Raw genomic sequence first — 14,970 nt, 5'->3', positions numbered from 1 at the left:
TTGACTATGTATTTCAATCATGACTCATAATTTTGGCCTTTTATGCCATATCTATGACTTAGTATCTCATAATTTTTACTTTTTATCTCATACGTCTCCAATACGTTCAATGTTATTGTTTTTGTTGTCATCATTTCATTTTTCACTATGATTTTGGCTTAATATGTCTTCATTTTGACTTTGTATTTCAATCTTGACTCATCATTTTGGCCTTTTAAGCCATCGCTATGACTTGGTATCTAAAAATTTTACTTTTTAATCTCAAAATTCTGACTTTGATTTTTGTCATAGTTGTTTTTGTTGACAAAATTTCATTTTTTTAATTTTTTTTTTACTAACATAATTTTGGCTTAATATGTTTTCATTTTGACTTTGTATTTCAATCATGACTCATAATTTTGGCCTTTTATGCCATATCTATGACTTGGTATCTCATAATTTTTACTTTTTAATCTCAAAATTCTAAACCTTGATTTTTGTAATAATTGTTTTTGTTGTCATAATTTTAGCTTTTTGCCACTATTATGACATTTTTGCCATAATTTTGATCATTTAATCTCATAATTGCAACGTTGATTTGTCACAGTTGTTTAGTTGTAATAATTTCAGCTTTTTGCCATAATTATGGCGTAGTATGTCATAATTTTGACTTTGTATCTCACAATCTTGACTGATTTATGCCATATTATTTTCTGTTGTCATCATTTTGACTTTTTGCCATACTTATGGCTCACTATGTCATACTGTTCACTTTTTATCTCACAGTCATGACTTGTAATTTCGACCTCTAACATCATAATCATTATGATTTATCAAACCACTTTTTTTCTTCTTCTGTGGCTGGGACGTGCTTCCACATATAATATAATTCAAGAATTTCAAATTGTTCCTGGAAATGAATAACTCTGGCAAGTTTGACTTCAGACTCTCAGAAAACACAAGACAAAACGCAGAGGGTTCTTCCCATCGGGATGGATTTCACTCCAGCAACACAATGAACGGTTGAAGGTCCTAATTATTGCCCTCGTCATTTGCATAATTACAGAGCCTTTTCTCCAGCAAAGGACAGTATAGAAATTGTAAATTGTAGTGGACGGGGCCGCAGTCAGCGGAAGTCAAGTCTAATGACAAACGCGTCCCCTGCAAGCTCCTGGCACGCCGACTGGAGCTTCAAAATGATCCAACGGTGTGCGAAAAATGAGAGTTTTGCCCCCAAATCATATGGAATTACAGTGTCGGGTGCATGCTCTGCATCTCCACACAAAAAGCCCAGAGGAAGCAGCCATTTCTATTGGTTTTATTAAACCAACCAAGCAATTTAATTCTTTTGTTCAGGAGAGTTCTACTTCATTGATTAACAAAAGCAGGGATATAATTTTTTTCAGCCTTTTTCAAAAGCCTGAAATGTCAAGCCTTTTAAAGCAGATTATTCTGCCTGTGTGCAGTGAATGCAGCCCGAGTAACCTTTTGTCTACAATTAAACATTCCAGCATAAATATAAAAGAAAATCAGAGATGGGGAAGATTGACTCAGGAGAGATTGGCGAGGTAGATCCTCACACTGATAGTGCAAACAGCTTGCTTCTAATTAAATATGCCACCGAGTCTCAAAGCATTTGCTTTCTGCCGCAGAGAGAGGAAGCTGCTGAGAATGTGAGGAAGAAATGTATCGCCCCATCTCTCCGGCCGCAGGCTTCCTTTGGGCATCTCAAGGTATTTAGGGATCTTTTTTTTGAATGTGTGTTGTTTGTTTGGATAATTATTTGCTTTAATATCAAAGGCTATTCCTGCCGGGAGCCGCCTGAATGGAGTGCAAATGAAAAGTTCTGGGCTTGTTTATGATGCACACTTTGATAATTGGGCTTGACAATGTGACTTTGGGGACGTGAGGTGTTTATTTGCCATTTGCTCGAGGCTCTTGCTGTGGGGAGCTTTTATGGAAATGCTTTTTGCTTCGGAGAAGGTCTTTAAGGGCTTGCTGTTTGCACGCGTGTTTACTTGTGGAAGTTTGGTGACGGGGTTTATTAACCCTCAAATCACAGATAGTTATTCGGATGAGAATTTAGAGTAAAGTGAGGTTTAGATTTCCGGATATTTTGTTCTTGGCCAGAATGGCAGTTTTTGGGTGCACCATTAGGAATATTTTAACATTAGTGTGTAATAACATTTCAGCTTTGCAAGGAATGCAAGAGACGAAACTTGAAATAGTTTAAAGGGTGGTTTGTTGTTCAACTCTTTATGTCTTTTAAATAGGTTTGCTGAAGATTAAGCATTGTTCTGATGTCTTAAGATGCAAACATAATTAATATCTTAAATGTTACAAATGTAGTTCCCGAAGGAATCACACAAATTAATCTTTATTAACATTATTAAGCAGTGATATCTTCAAAAAATGGAGCTTTGCTTTTTTTGCAAGTGAAAAAAGAGATGCAAACTAGAGATGAACAGGTCACTAACTATATATATATATATATATATATATATATATATATATATATATATATATATATATATATATATATATATATATATATATATATATATATATATATATATATAATATATATATTCTCTGATAGATAGATAAATAGATAGATACTGTAGTTTCATACTTGTAAACATTGTCAAAATATCTATAAAATTATAAAATATTAGAAATAGTTGTAGATCTATCTATCTATCTAAACACATTTTTCTCTCTTTTCTCTGTATATGCATGTGTATATATTTAATTGTATATTTTTATAAATATTTTGACATGATCTACAAGTATGACGCTATGTGTGTATGAAACCGTCATACAAGTTATTTAAAAAAAAATACCTCCTTCCTCAAAAAATAAGAAATAAAGTTGTAATAAATCTTCTTAACTACCATGAAAAAAAATGGTCAAAGCCACAGACCAAAGCATTAAAATTTTAGATCAATATCATTATTTTTCAAAAAATAAGAAATCATCATTTTCTTAAGAAAACACAGCATGAAGAAAAAAAACACGAGTCACTGTCTGCTGTCTGCATTTATGGGTATTATAGATTTGGACACTCTCTCTTTAAACAGATAATGACTGCACTCCAGGTCATGAGAAACTCACACACGTCAGGCTCACGTTATGCTGAATTTTACTTACAGAAATAAGACTGCCACGTGTGCAAAAAGGAAACAAGAAATATTCGAATCAAATTGGCAGATTTCTCGGCAGCAGCGTAATGTGCTTCAGTAATCCCTTTATCAAATACTACGATTAAGTGCTTTCACTGGAAGCTGGCTGAAAAAAATTACTTGAGAGGATATGTAAATATATTTGAGGTCACTCTATCACCTAGTTTAATTTTATATTAGAAGTGCAGTTTTTTAATCTAAGGAGACAAAGTGACTGAGATTTCAAATATGTGACACTTAATTCACATATTTGTGCAGTTTTTCAAGATTCTCTTCAGCATGTCATTTTTAGAACTGCTAAATCATACACATTAATATTCTGAATCTGATTGATGAGATGTATGCTTTTGTGTTAAACAAACTTTGTATCCTCATATAAGACTGCTAAGTTAGCCAATGTGTCAAATAATTTCACATATCATACATATAACCATACATACAAACAAAACTCCCTAAAACTGAAAGTTATTCAGTGATCAGTGAGTGCCTAGAACAAAGATTTGTTTCTTTTTTCTTTCATAAAGGTCATTTTTATGAAGTTTTGAGGGTAGCTAGCCAAACATGAGTATAAGGACTTTAACCTTTGTATGAACCCTAACCCTTGTAATCCATGTCAGAACAAAGATAAACATGAGACCATATGATTTTTAAAAGCAACACTTTAAAAAAAAAAAAAAAAAAAAAAAAAAAAAAACTTTTCTTTTTTAAAAACATGAATATTAAAAGTAGAGTATTACAATTTTATTATTTTTTTAATTTTACATTTTCAATTATTTTCTTTAATTATTTTTAATGATAAAAGCCTCTGCTAAATATGGAGCCCCGCACATGACATGCAAGAAAAAAAAATAAATAAATTGTGCGCACGATTTACTAATTCGTTACTTTGATGTACTACAACGTGCCCACGATTACTAATTTGTTCCCTTGATTTGCTAAATTGTGAGCACAATTTATTTATTCGTTCTCTTGATTTATAAATCGTGTGCACAATTTATAAATCAAGGGAACGAAATAGTAAATCGTGCACGTGATTTAGCCTACAATTTCTTCCTGCATGCCATGTGCGGGGCTCCGTAGCTAAATGCATAAATGTAATTGGAAATACCCTCATAGTTGAGGATCTCACATAACAAAGCCCACATCATCCACTGCAAAACATGTTCATGACCCTAAATTGTCAATAAATAAATAAATAAATGAAATGAATACATTTAAAAAATAAAATTCTAGGTTAACCAGTATTTCCCAATTTTGTGTTATAGGTCAAATTTTTAAAGGGTTAATTTTTTTAAACAAAATTGTGATGCAGCCTACTTATGATATGTAATCCTACAATAAATCGCTAAATAATGACAGTAAATATGTTTTGAAAATACCCCCCGGTACTGAAACGTAACGGAAACCGTACTTTTGCAATGGTTATCTTTACTTGCAACAGTAGCATCTGTTTGCTGACATATGAAAATATGTGCATCGAATAACTAGTAAAATATTTGGTTACGAAAATGCTGGGAAAAACCGATGAAATGTTTATTATGTGTTGTGTAGAATTAAAACCATTTAATAAGCACCTCTCAAACTTTAATTTTGTCTTATTTTGGGGAAGTTTAAGCCTCCCCTGTAATTCACACAATGACATTATGATCAAGTTAGTGGGACTTTTAACAATCTTTTTTTTTCTGTAATAGTGTTGCATAGCATTGTGCACTTCACTACGGCAAGTACAGTCACATTAGCGAAAAATTTGGCCGAAATTTAGCTGGGAAAAAGGTCAATAGTCTTTAAATTTAAGTAACTACTAAACACCTATAAAAAACTTCAAACATATGCAAGAACTTCAGAATAATTAAATTCTTCTCAGTAAATAGGTCCACACCTTAAGGGGGCGTTCATAAAAGTTGTGTTCTTGTGTCCGAAAACAATTAGATGTAGCACACCAGAACTGAACATAAGACAAATAAACATTCTAACCTCTTATCCATATGCAAATATGTTTTGCACCAATCATCCGATTGGTCCATTGTTTTGAAACTGACATTGTTCCACTACACTGAAAAAAACTGAACTATATCTAACTCACTCTTCCCACACCCTTTGTATCAGTCACAAGTTCTATCAGAGCTTTCTCTAGCGTGTAAAAACACTACGTATGTGCTAGAAGATGTATGAATGACATCAGAACAGCTGTTTCCTCAGAATGACACGTTTGTGGCTCGTATGATTTGAAATGAATCCAAATTGCAATTCCTGCCAGCAACATTTGACCCTTTCCCATTCGGCTTATCAAAAGCTCATGCAAATGGGGACGAAGGCAAAAGTCTGTAATTACAGGAATTAAATTTGCCGCATCTGCTCTGTTCAGCTCTTGCCACCGTGGCCGTCTGTAAGTGAGCGTCTTTCAGGTGGCCTATTAAATCAGCCGTTCATTCAGATATCTCAAACAGGAAGTGTCATGTGGCTGTTTCTCCCACTGACTGATCACTGCCCCTCTCTTTCTCTCTTTTAGTTGATGTACATTTGGTTTCTCAAGTGATTACAAGTAACAAAAAACTACCATATTGTTAGTGTTGTGCTTTTTCGAGTTGAACTATTCAAGATTTGTTACTTGTCAAGCTGTCATTTAGAAAAAGTGGTTAGCTACAGTATTAGCTGCTAGCAAAAGTAGCTAGCTACACTGATGCTACTTAAGGAGGAAATGAAGGTTTGTCACATTATAGGCACTCGTAACTTGTCAAGTTACAAACTGCTCTCGATTTGATTCATTTGTCAAACTGCTTTTTAGAAAATTAAGTAGCTGTACTAACAGCTATTAACAAAATGTAGCTAGCTAAACTGAAGGAGGCAATACTTTGGGAGGCAAAATAGACTAGTCAAGTCATATTCTACTCATAGTTGGTCAAGTTACAAACTTCTAATTATTTCATTAATTTCTCAAAATGTTTTTAGAAAAAAAAACTTTCTTCTTAAGTGGAAAAAACGGCATTGTCTTGAAAAGTAAGCTACAGTCACACTGAATGTAGTTCAGTAAGTTTGTTAACTTTTACTAGATGCACAGTAACATTAGTGAAATTTTGATAAAGTTTTATGGGCTGAAAAAATATGTATTATATTAATTTCACCCACTATAGTAACCGTGTTGAAACCGGTATACTGATATTAGCACTGGTTTGATGCTAGGGCGGTGCTATGGAGCAATTTTTGCTGCACAAATTGCGCAAAGCAGTTTGATTGTAAACTCAGATGCAAGATATTTTCACTTGTAGATATTATATTGTTTGTTAGCAGGACAATATCTCACATGAGAGGTGGCATGTTTGCAAGATTGCAAAAAAAAAAAAAAAAAATCTCACACCATATTGGCAAATATTTATTACTTAGTACTATTAGATTCATTAGAATACTGATATAGGAAGACACACTTTGGAAATTTCATACCAGTTTAAAGGGGGAACATTACGAATGGAACTTACTCCAAAATAAAAGTTCAACATAACAAAATTAAAATAAATCAAAAATAAATAAGTAAAATTCGTAATGTTCCCCCTTTAAACTGGTATGAAATTTCCAAAGTGTGTCTGCCTACGTTTCTGCGAAGCTCAAAAAAACATACTTATAGTACGAAACACTTCAGTTTCAACTAAAGGCATTAAAAACAAACAACTTTCTATCAAAATCAAACAAAGTATGAATTAAATGCACAAAATAATGACTAGAAAAATCAAATTAACACACAATTCCAACAACAATATAAATTTGAAAACTGACATTTTAACATGCGATTTTAACATGCTGCGAGATTTGAAAACGGATACTTTTGAACGTTACCGTCACAAATACAGCTTGACATGCATGGGTTTTCTGACTCAGTAGGTTTGGTAGCTCATGAGATACGGCATTGCACTACAATCACTCTGGTACAAATTCCATGAAACTATAGTTCAGCAAAACAGCTTAAACCCCCGTGAAAAAAAGAAGATTGCATAGCAAGGTTGCATCAGGGAATGCATTTTTATATCATTTTTACTTTTGTTTTCACTAAATTCTGTACCGCCGCAATACGTGCCTGAATCAACAACAACAAAAAAAAAACGTTGCAATACTTGCCCGAACCAACATATAAAATAAAAAAAATAATAATAATATTGCAGAACCACTCACAAAAACATACAAAAAGAAAAACCTCACTGCTGCACAACATACAATAAGAAACATAATATCAATGTTGCAGAAGCATTGACACAAGCATGTATATCGACTGAGTCTGGGTTGGAAATTTAATACTGTAATCTGTCGCAATTTTCATCCTTAATAATCGGTATTACCACGCCCCACCACAAGCCTACTATGCGCCATACTCTGGTTTCTCATTTGCATGGTTACGAGGAATTGCAAAATAATGCATGACCCAATTCATTTTTATTGTTACATATTCATATGTAACAATGAATATTTCTGCTATAAAGCCACCAACACCACATTATCAGAAACGTCATTAGCATTCCAACATTCCAGGTGGTTTCTGGAATGTTGCTGCAAGTAAAACTAACTTGGAAACTCTTATTCGTTTACCCATTGGTTGCGCGTAAAGATGAACAAACTCTTGGTAAATTGAACATTTTAGATGATTTGCATTGAAACTACCCTTGAAGTAACCAAAGGTCTGTTTCTTTGGTGCTTGCAATTGCAAGATCATGGGTTTGATTCCCAGTGTACATCTTGGTCACCCCAGATAAAAGCACCTGCCAAATATCATTTCGAAAATTCCTTTTAATGTGTTTTGGCGGTCTTGTAGCCACTGGCCCTTCGAGTTTGAGTGTGCAACCGTCTTCTGCTCGAGCCGAAACGCCGTTCAACACAAGTGCAGAATAATGCAGCCCAGCTCTCTGTTTGTTCCCACTTCTTTTTCCGTCTGCCACAGCCTGTAATTATCTACAGCTGAAAACAAGTGCATGCTGAAATGCCCATTGGGCCATAGAAATGGAATTATAGCCCGCGTCGCTTTCCTTTCTCTGCAGAAAGAATGCTTCTTTTTGTGGCGGAGAATGTGTGTTTAGTTTAGTTTGAACTATTTTGGCAAGGAGGGGGCTCTCGACAGGCTAGCCGCGCGCCACGTCTTTGTTAAACGTCTTGATGATGGAAAATTGATCAGGCTTGAATCAGAGGTTCAATATATGGTCTCCCTCAGTCTATTGTCTAGGTGAATTGCACATGGTGAAGGGCCACAGGCAGGTTGCTATTAATATGACAGCCTACTCCATATCCAGCTATAATTTCTAATGAAATGCCTAATCTCCATTATTTTGATCCAGGCGGGCGATAGCGTAGAAGAAAAGGAGGGAAGAGGGAGAAAAGGCTTTTCTTTGCGCTTTTCCGTACGAGAAATGGCAAACCGATCATTTTTGTCAAGTTCTTTTTTGAAGCCGACCGAAATGCTTGTGGATTGCCACAGTTTAAAAAGGCACCCAGATAAAGCCATTCAAGGCACTGAATGCAGACGCCATCTGTTTTTTTTTCTTTCTATTTCCTCTTTTTTCTTCTTCTTTTTCAATCCTTGTAATCAAATTTGAGCAAAATCAAATGGAGGGGGAGTTTCAATGAAAGTACCTTTTGTTGGGCTGAAACGAGCAAGTAATTTACAAACTGCCCGTCCTTTGTGTGGGAGGCTAAAGGAAAAAAGAAATCAGTAGCTTTTAAAGCTAGGCCTCGCTGCGACTCTGCAGATAATGAAAGCCGTCTGTGTTGTGGGCTAGAGAGCATTTCAAAGGCAGGCCTGACTCAGGGTTACACTGCTAAAAAACCTGCGTGTGTTTGTTTTGTGCGGAGAGCAGATCCAGCCTTCAACGCGGTACGAGTCGGCGAAGGAGGACGCCCGCTTTCTGCTGGAAACCATTATTAAACGTGTGGGAATCTAAGAGGACTTGAGTCGGCTTCCCTTCACAGGAGACGTTCAAGTGAAAAGCCGCTACTTTTTTCCCTACCGCTTCTTGGTGGAATATTGCCGGAAGGTGAGTCCCTTGGGATTTCTTCTCCTGATGATTCCCATCAGTCCGTGCCGCATCTGTGCCAAAATGTAAATGAGTTTTTTTTTTTTAAAGATGAGCAGTGATTTATGGCTGGGCGCAGGAGTGTAGTGTGCATTCACTTGGCTGTAGAGGGCAGAGCGGGTAACCTCTTACTTCAAGGGCTTTTACCACAATCTGTCAAATTAATTACAACTCAACTGTTGATAATTAGCATAAGTATGGAATTCCAGTGCTACTGATTTGCAAAAATGAAATGCTAGAAAGTTTACTTTAGTTGTTTTGAGATCAAACATTTCTTGTTTGGCTTATTGGCTTCGTTTCGAGAAGGAATTCCCTCATAACCCTGAAGTATGTTTTTTGCAATGAGCAAGTCATCTTTGGGAGTTTGTGATTGACAGTGCTTATTACATATTTATAACATATTTATAACAGATTTTCTTTAAACGGCACCGAACAATGCTTAATGCATATGCACACCATGCTGCATTCATTTTATGCATTTCATCTGCAAAAGTTTTCAGTTATACGTGCTTTTATTATAATTAGCCAAGTTTCAAAGCAGTAGTTTCACTCTCGCGCCTCCATTAACAATAGACAAACTGCGGCATATTCAAACGAGCCAGTATATTGAAATGTCAAAATTTGCACTGGAACAAAAACCGGGTAAAATTCAATCTGAGTCTGAATAGAATATTAAATAAGTCGACTCTCTACCGCCACCCAACCGTAAGCGTCGCCCGCGTCGGGCCGCCCCTGGGGAAGGCAGTCAGTCAGGCGGAGTGCATCATTTACTGCTCATTCTGTTCAGAATGCATTCTGGGATCATTCATGTGTGCATTATAGCAGGAATTATGCAATCTGTATAGATACAGGATTACAATGCCTTGCCTTTACCATTCATTTTCACGTTTAAAACATTACTTTCTTGCTAATACAAGTAAACAAAACAAACATGTTCGTAGAAATGGACTTGCAATGGAAATCAACAGGGCAACTTTATCTAACTGAAATATTCATTTTGAACAATGTTTTGAACAAAGTATGATTCAAATACGTTAAACGATAGGAAGAAAGTATTTCATATATTTGTTTACAAACTGAGTTATGAGTCAATTAATGCTTGTGGTGACCGATAGACTCGTATGTAACCAAATCATTCTAGTTGTACAATGTTTAAATAGCGTTTCAGATACATTTCAAATACATTGAAAGATTGAAGCAAAGTGTTTGTTACATTATTATTTTATTTTTGATTTTTTACAAACTAAATTACGAGTCATAATTATTGCTTGTGGTGACTGACAAACTTATATTTAATTGGAATGTTCTTTTTGTACAATTTTTAAATTCAGTTTAAAATCCATTCGAAATCCATTTGAAATATGTTTCAAATAAGTTAAATAATAGAAAGAAAGTATTTCATATATTTGTTTACAAACTGAGTTATGAATCAAAATTATTGCTTGTGGTGACCAACAGATTTGTATTTAACTGGAATATTCTTTTTTTACAATGTTTAAATTACGTTTCGGAAAAACGTTTCAAATATGTTAAACGATAGGAAGAAAGTATTTCATATGTTAGTTTACAGACTGAGTTATGAATCAAAATGAATGCTTGTGGTGACCGATAGACTTGTATGTAACCGGAATGTTCTTGTTTTACAATGTTTAAATTGCATTTCAGATACGTTTCAAATACGTTAAAAGTTACATTTTTTTTTTTTTTTTTTTTTTTTTACAAACTGAGTTACGAGTCAAAATTATTGCTTGTGGTGACTGAAAAACTTGTTTTAAACTGGAATATTCTTTTCGCACAACATTTAAATTACATTTCAGATACGTTTCAAATACGTTAAAAGACAGAAACAAAGCATTTCACATATTTTCTGCATTAAAGAAGGCATTCCCCATATGTGATTCATCAGTACACTAATAAAAGCTGATAAATGAATGGCGTGTCCCTTAATGTGTGTAATCATGTGTCAGCCGTCTGTGTTTTACGCTACCAGCTTAGGTTTATCGGACAAATCTGTCTCAATTATGTGTCATGAACGCATCCCCCTCAGGGGCGTCAATACCAATGACTTAATGGGCTGCTAAAGGAGGGGTTTGTGTAGAGAGGGTGGGTGGTGCTGACCGCCAATTACAGCCCAATGAGCCGCGGCCTTTTTCCACATGACTCAACGCCTTGCAGTGCATATTGGGTTCAACCGTCTGACCACTTTATTCTGATTCAGAAGCTTACAAATGCTTCTGTGAAGTAGATTGGTCTAATATTGGACTAATTATAATAGCTCCAAAGGCTTATTTGGAGGTAATTATTTAGAGTATAGTCTAAATGTTATAATATAATGCCAAGTAATACATCTGAGATGGAATTTACATTTAATGTAATGACAATGTGCAAATAACACATCTTTAGTCTCTTTTTCGTGAACCGGTCAGTTTTGAGATTTTGAGACTTGAGCAAAGAGCAAACATAAACATTTTTAAGCGTTTATTTTATTTATTGATACATCTTATTCCTGAAAACATGGTGACTATGTGTTTATTTCTGGCTGTTGACATTATTTTCTGATGTAAAGTGTGATAAAAAGTGATTTCCAAAATCTGTGTTATTTCAGTATTATTGAGATACTATTATTAACAGTTTGAATTTAGTTTTTTTTTCTTTTAGATAAAATATTTGCATTTAAATATTTGGTAAATTATTAAGTTAAGTAATTTAGTTTGTTTTATGTTATCAGATTTTGTTCTTTTATATATTTTATTATGTTTTTAATATACTGTAGTTTTTATACAGTTTAAATTTTATTGTTATTTTAGCGCATCAAGTCAATCTAAACTAAAATGAGAAATGTTGGTAACTAGCTGAAATAAAAATAGATTTACTTTTTTAGATTTTAAAATATTTTATACTTTTATTTATATTTTATTTCAGTTAGCATTTATTTAATTATTTTATAGTTTTATTATTATTTCAAGGATATTTTTATTAATTTATTTCTATTTTTATTTTATTATTATTATTATAGAATCTGGCGTTATCAAATGTTCAGATTTCTGTTACATATGCATATATATATATATATATATATATATATATATATATTATTATTATTATAGAATCTGGCGTTATCAAATGTTCAAAAATAGAATCTGGCGTTATCAAATGTTCAGATTTCTGTTACTGGTATTTATGCAAATCAGTGCACATTTAGTAAGACAAAGCCCTGTTTGTATATTTAAACACCATTATATATATATAAGTCATAAAAACAATGTCACAATGCACAAATATTTCAAAATCTAAAAACAGGCATTATTTTTATAAAGCAACATATGTTTGTATTTATTTATTTATTTAAATTCTGGCAGAAAATGCGACCCAGGCTATATGCTATAGTGTTTTTCAGTTCATTGAATTCAGACTGTAGTCCAAATGGACCGAAACGATTCGTGTCGATTTGCGGGAGCATTCAGAGAAGCCTGTGCGATTAGACTTAAGTACAGGAACATTGATGTAGGACTAATGTGAGGGCACTTTGTCTCTCTCAAAGCTCTCCGGGCAAGGCGTTTCGAGCACCTACTTGCCTTAAAACCAGAAATTAAAACGATTTATAGACAAACCCCAGCAAAGAGGACCTTAACCCTATATTTAAGCCCAGAAGTAGTGCTTCCACCTGGAAAGCTGTAATTAATAGGGCCACTGAAGTCTCACCTCTCCATAATCTTCGAATGTAAATGAGGGTTTAGCGCTGATATTACTGGACGTCCAGGAGACACTGCAGAATTAGGACCTCAATCTTGGTTTTTCAGGTTCACCAGATTCGGGAACCACAAGACTGGTGATAGCGAGCAGTTAGCAGGCTAATACACGTTTGCTACGGCAGCTTAATATTAAATTTACTGATGCTAGCAGTTCAAATTTATCTGCCTTGGCACAAAAAACTGTCTATTCCAATTCTGCAGCTGTGATGTTTCATTAGCGCTGTGTGAAATAAGATTTTAACCAACTTTGCTGTGACTAAGCAGTGTGGAGCTGCTAGAATTGCAAACAGAACCATAAAGAGATGCTCGACTGACCCTAACATGCGCTAAAGACTGCAAATGGACTTTCAAGGCCGCTCTTGTGAGGAAGAAGGCATTAAGATGAGTACATAGAGCATGAGCTGGTCAGGTTTTAATTCTGTAACATTTGCTGTGGGTGGGAAAAAATCTGAAATTGACCTTGTTTACGTTCTTAATGCATGTCTCTTATTTTCAATGGTATTGCAGTGTGCATTAAAAATGACTCTTTTTGACTCTGAAGTGATAGCTGACAGCACAACACGTGTTTTTCTTATTTAATGTTTCAGTCTGTAAGTAAACTGACTTTCAAACATCTCACACTGAAAATCCACAAAACTTAATTTGTAGTCGTTTTGGTGAAAAAAAAAAAAAAAAATTCAGGTATGTTTAGCTGTAATAACATTTAGACATGAATATTGAAGTTTTCTTGATCCTATTATTTATTCTATTACATAAATTACGTAAATAGTGAACACACACACATGTATGTATAGTGTATTAGAATTCAGAATATCTAAAAAATAAATATATAAAAACAAATACTTAAATAAATTTATTAAACTGAATTAAAACCATTCTTTATAATGTTTTTGAAAGAAGTATCTTCTATTCACCATGGTTGCATTTATTTTTATCAAATATATATATACTGTATATATATATAGAGAGAGAGAGGTAGAGAAAGAGAGAGCGATAGATAGATAGAAAAAAAAAAAAAATAGATAGAAAAAAAAAAATAAGTAATTTGGAAAATATGAATGACCAAAATCATCAAAATGACCAAAAATTCTGAAAATAATAATAATAATAATAATTAAATAATACAATTAAAAGGTAATATTGTGAAATATCATTACTACAGTTATAACAAATATAAAAATGTCAAATATTACGGCAATTTAAATGAACAAAATAATCAAAATGATCAAAAACAAACAAAAAATAGTGTGAAGTATTGCTGCAATTTAAAATAAAGCCATCAAAAAAGAAAAACATATCGTAAAATATTACTGCAATTTAAAATCGTGAAATCATCAAAATAATCAAAAATACAGTGAAAACAGTCGTTTTGAAAATGTATTTCTGTAATTTAAAGTAAAACCAGCTAAATTATAGAAAATACTTCACAAACATTAATATAGTGAAATATTACTGCAATTAAAAAAAATCAAAAATAATCATCAGAATGATAAAAAAGTAAAAACTGTAATATTGTGAAATATTATTAAAATTTAAAATCACATAAAAATACCTTTTTTTATGTGAATATATTGTAAGATATAATTTATTCCTGTGATCAAAGCTGAATTTTCAGCATCATTACTCCAGTCTTCAGTGTCACATGATCTTCAGAAATCATTCTAATATACTGATCTGCTGCTCAAGAAACATTTATTATTATTATCAATGTTGAAAACAGTTTGTATTTTTGTGTGTTTTTGATGAATAGAAAGTTCAAAAGAATTGCATTTATTTTAAACGTATGTTTTTTATATTTCAAATTTAGTGTAAATATATCTGATACATTTATGGTTTTGCGTGTTATTGCTCAATGTCTTGCATGAGACGGTAAAATGCTCTTATTGTGGCTCCTCCTCCTTCAATATCACCTCATCTTTATCCATAACAATGCTGCTTTACAGTCTCTCAAAACAACATTTGCTGATCCTAAGACGCACATGCATTTGTGAGCATAGGATGACGCTATTA

At 33.5% G+C, this 14,970-nt stretch overlaps 1 long non-coding RNA gene across 3 annotated transcripts in view; it reads left to right on the top strand.

Annotated features, from left to right (window-relative positions):
- The first annotated feature begins 1,470 nt into the window (after window positions 1-1,470).
- The window catches only part of LOC109047876, a 120,786-nt gene continuing 107,286 nt past the window's right edge, over window positions 1,471-14,970 (top strand). The window contains exons 1-2 of one of the 3 annotated variants that reach the window (XR_006158061.1): window positions 1,471-1,712; window positions 8,993-9,169. This is a non-coding gene — a long non-coding RNA (uncharacterized LOC109047876). The remainder of the gene's footprint in view (window positions 1,713-8,992; window positions 9,170-14,970) is intronic. The other 2 variants (XR_006158058.1, XR_006158060.1) reach the window with 2 other exon arrangements.

This window comes from Cyprinus carpio, chromosome B22 (assembly GCF_018340385.1).
Source record: "Cyprinus carpio isolate SPL01 chromosome B22, ASM1834038v1, whole genome shotgun sequence".
NCBI classification, from domain to species: Eukaryota; Metazoa; Chordata; class Actinopteri; order Cypriniformes; family Cyprinidae; genus Cyprinus; species Cyprinus carpio.
This window is presented reverse-complemented; position numbering and strand designations above follow the sequence as displayed.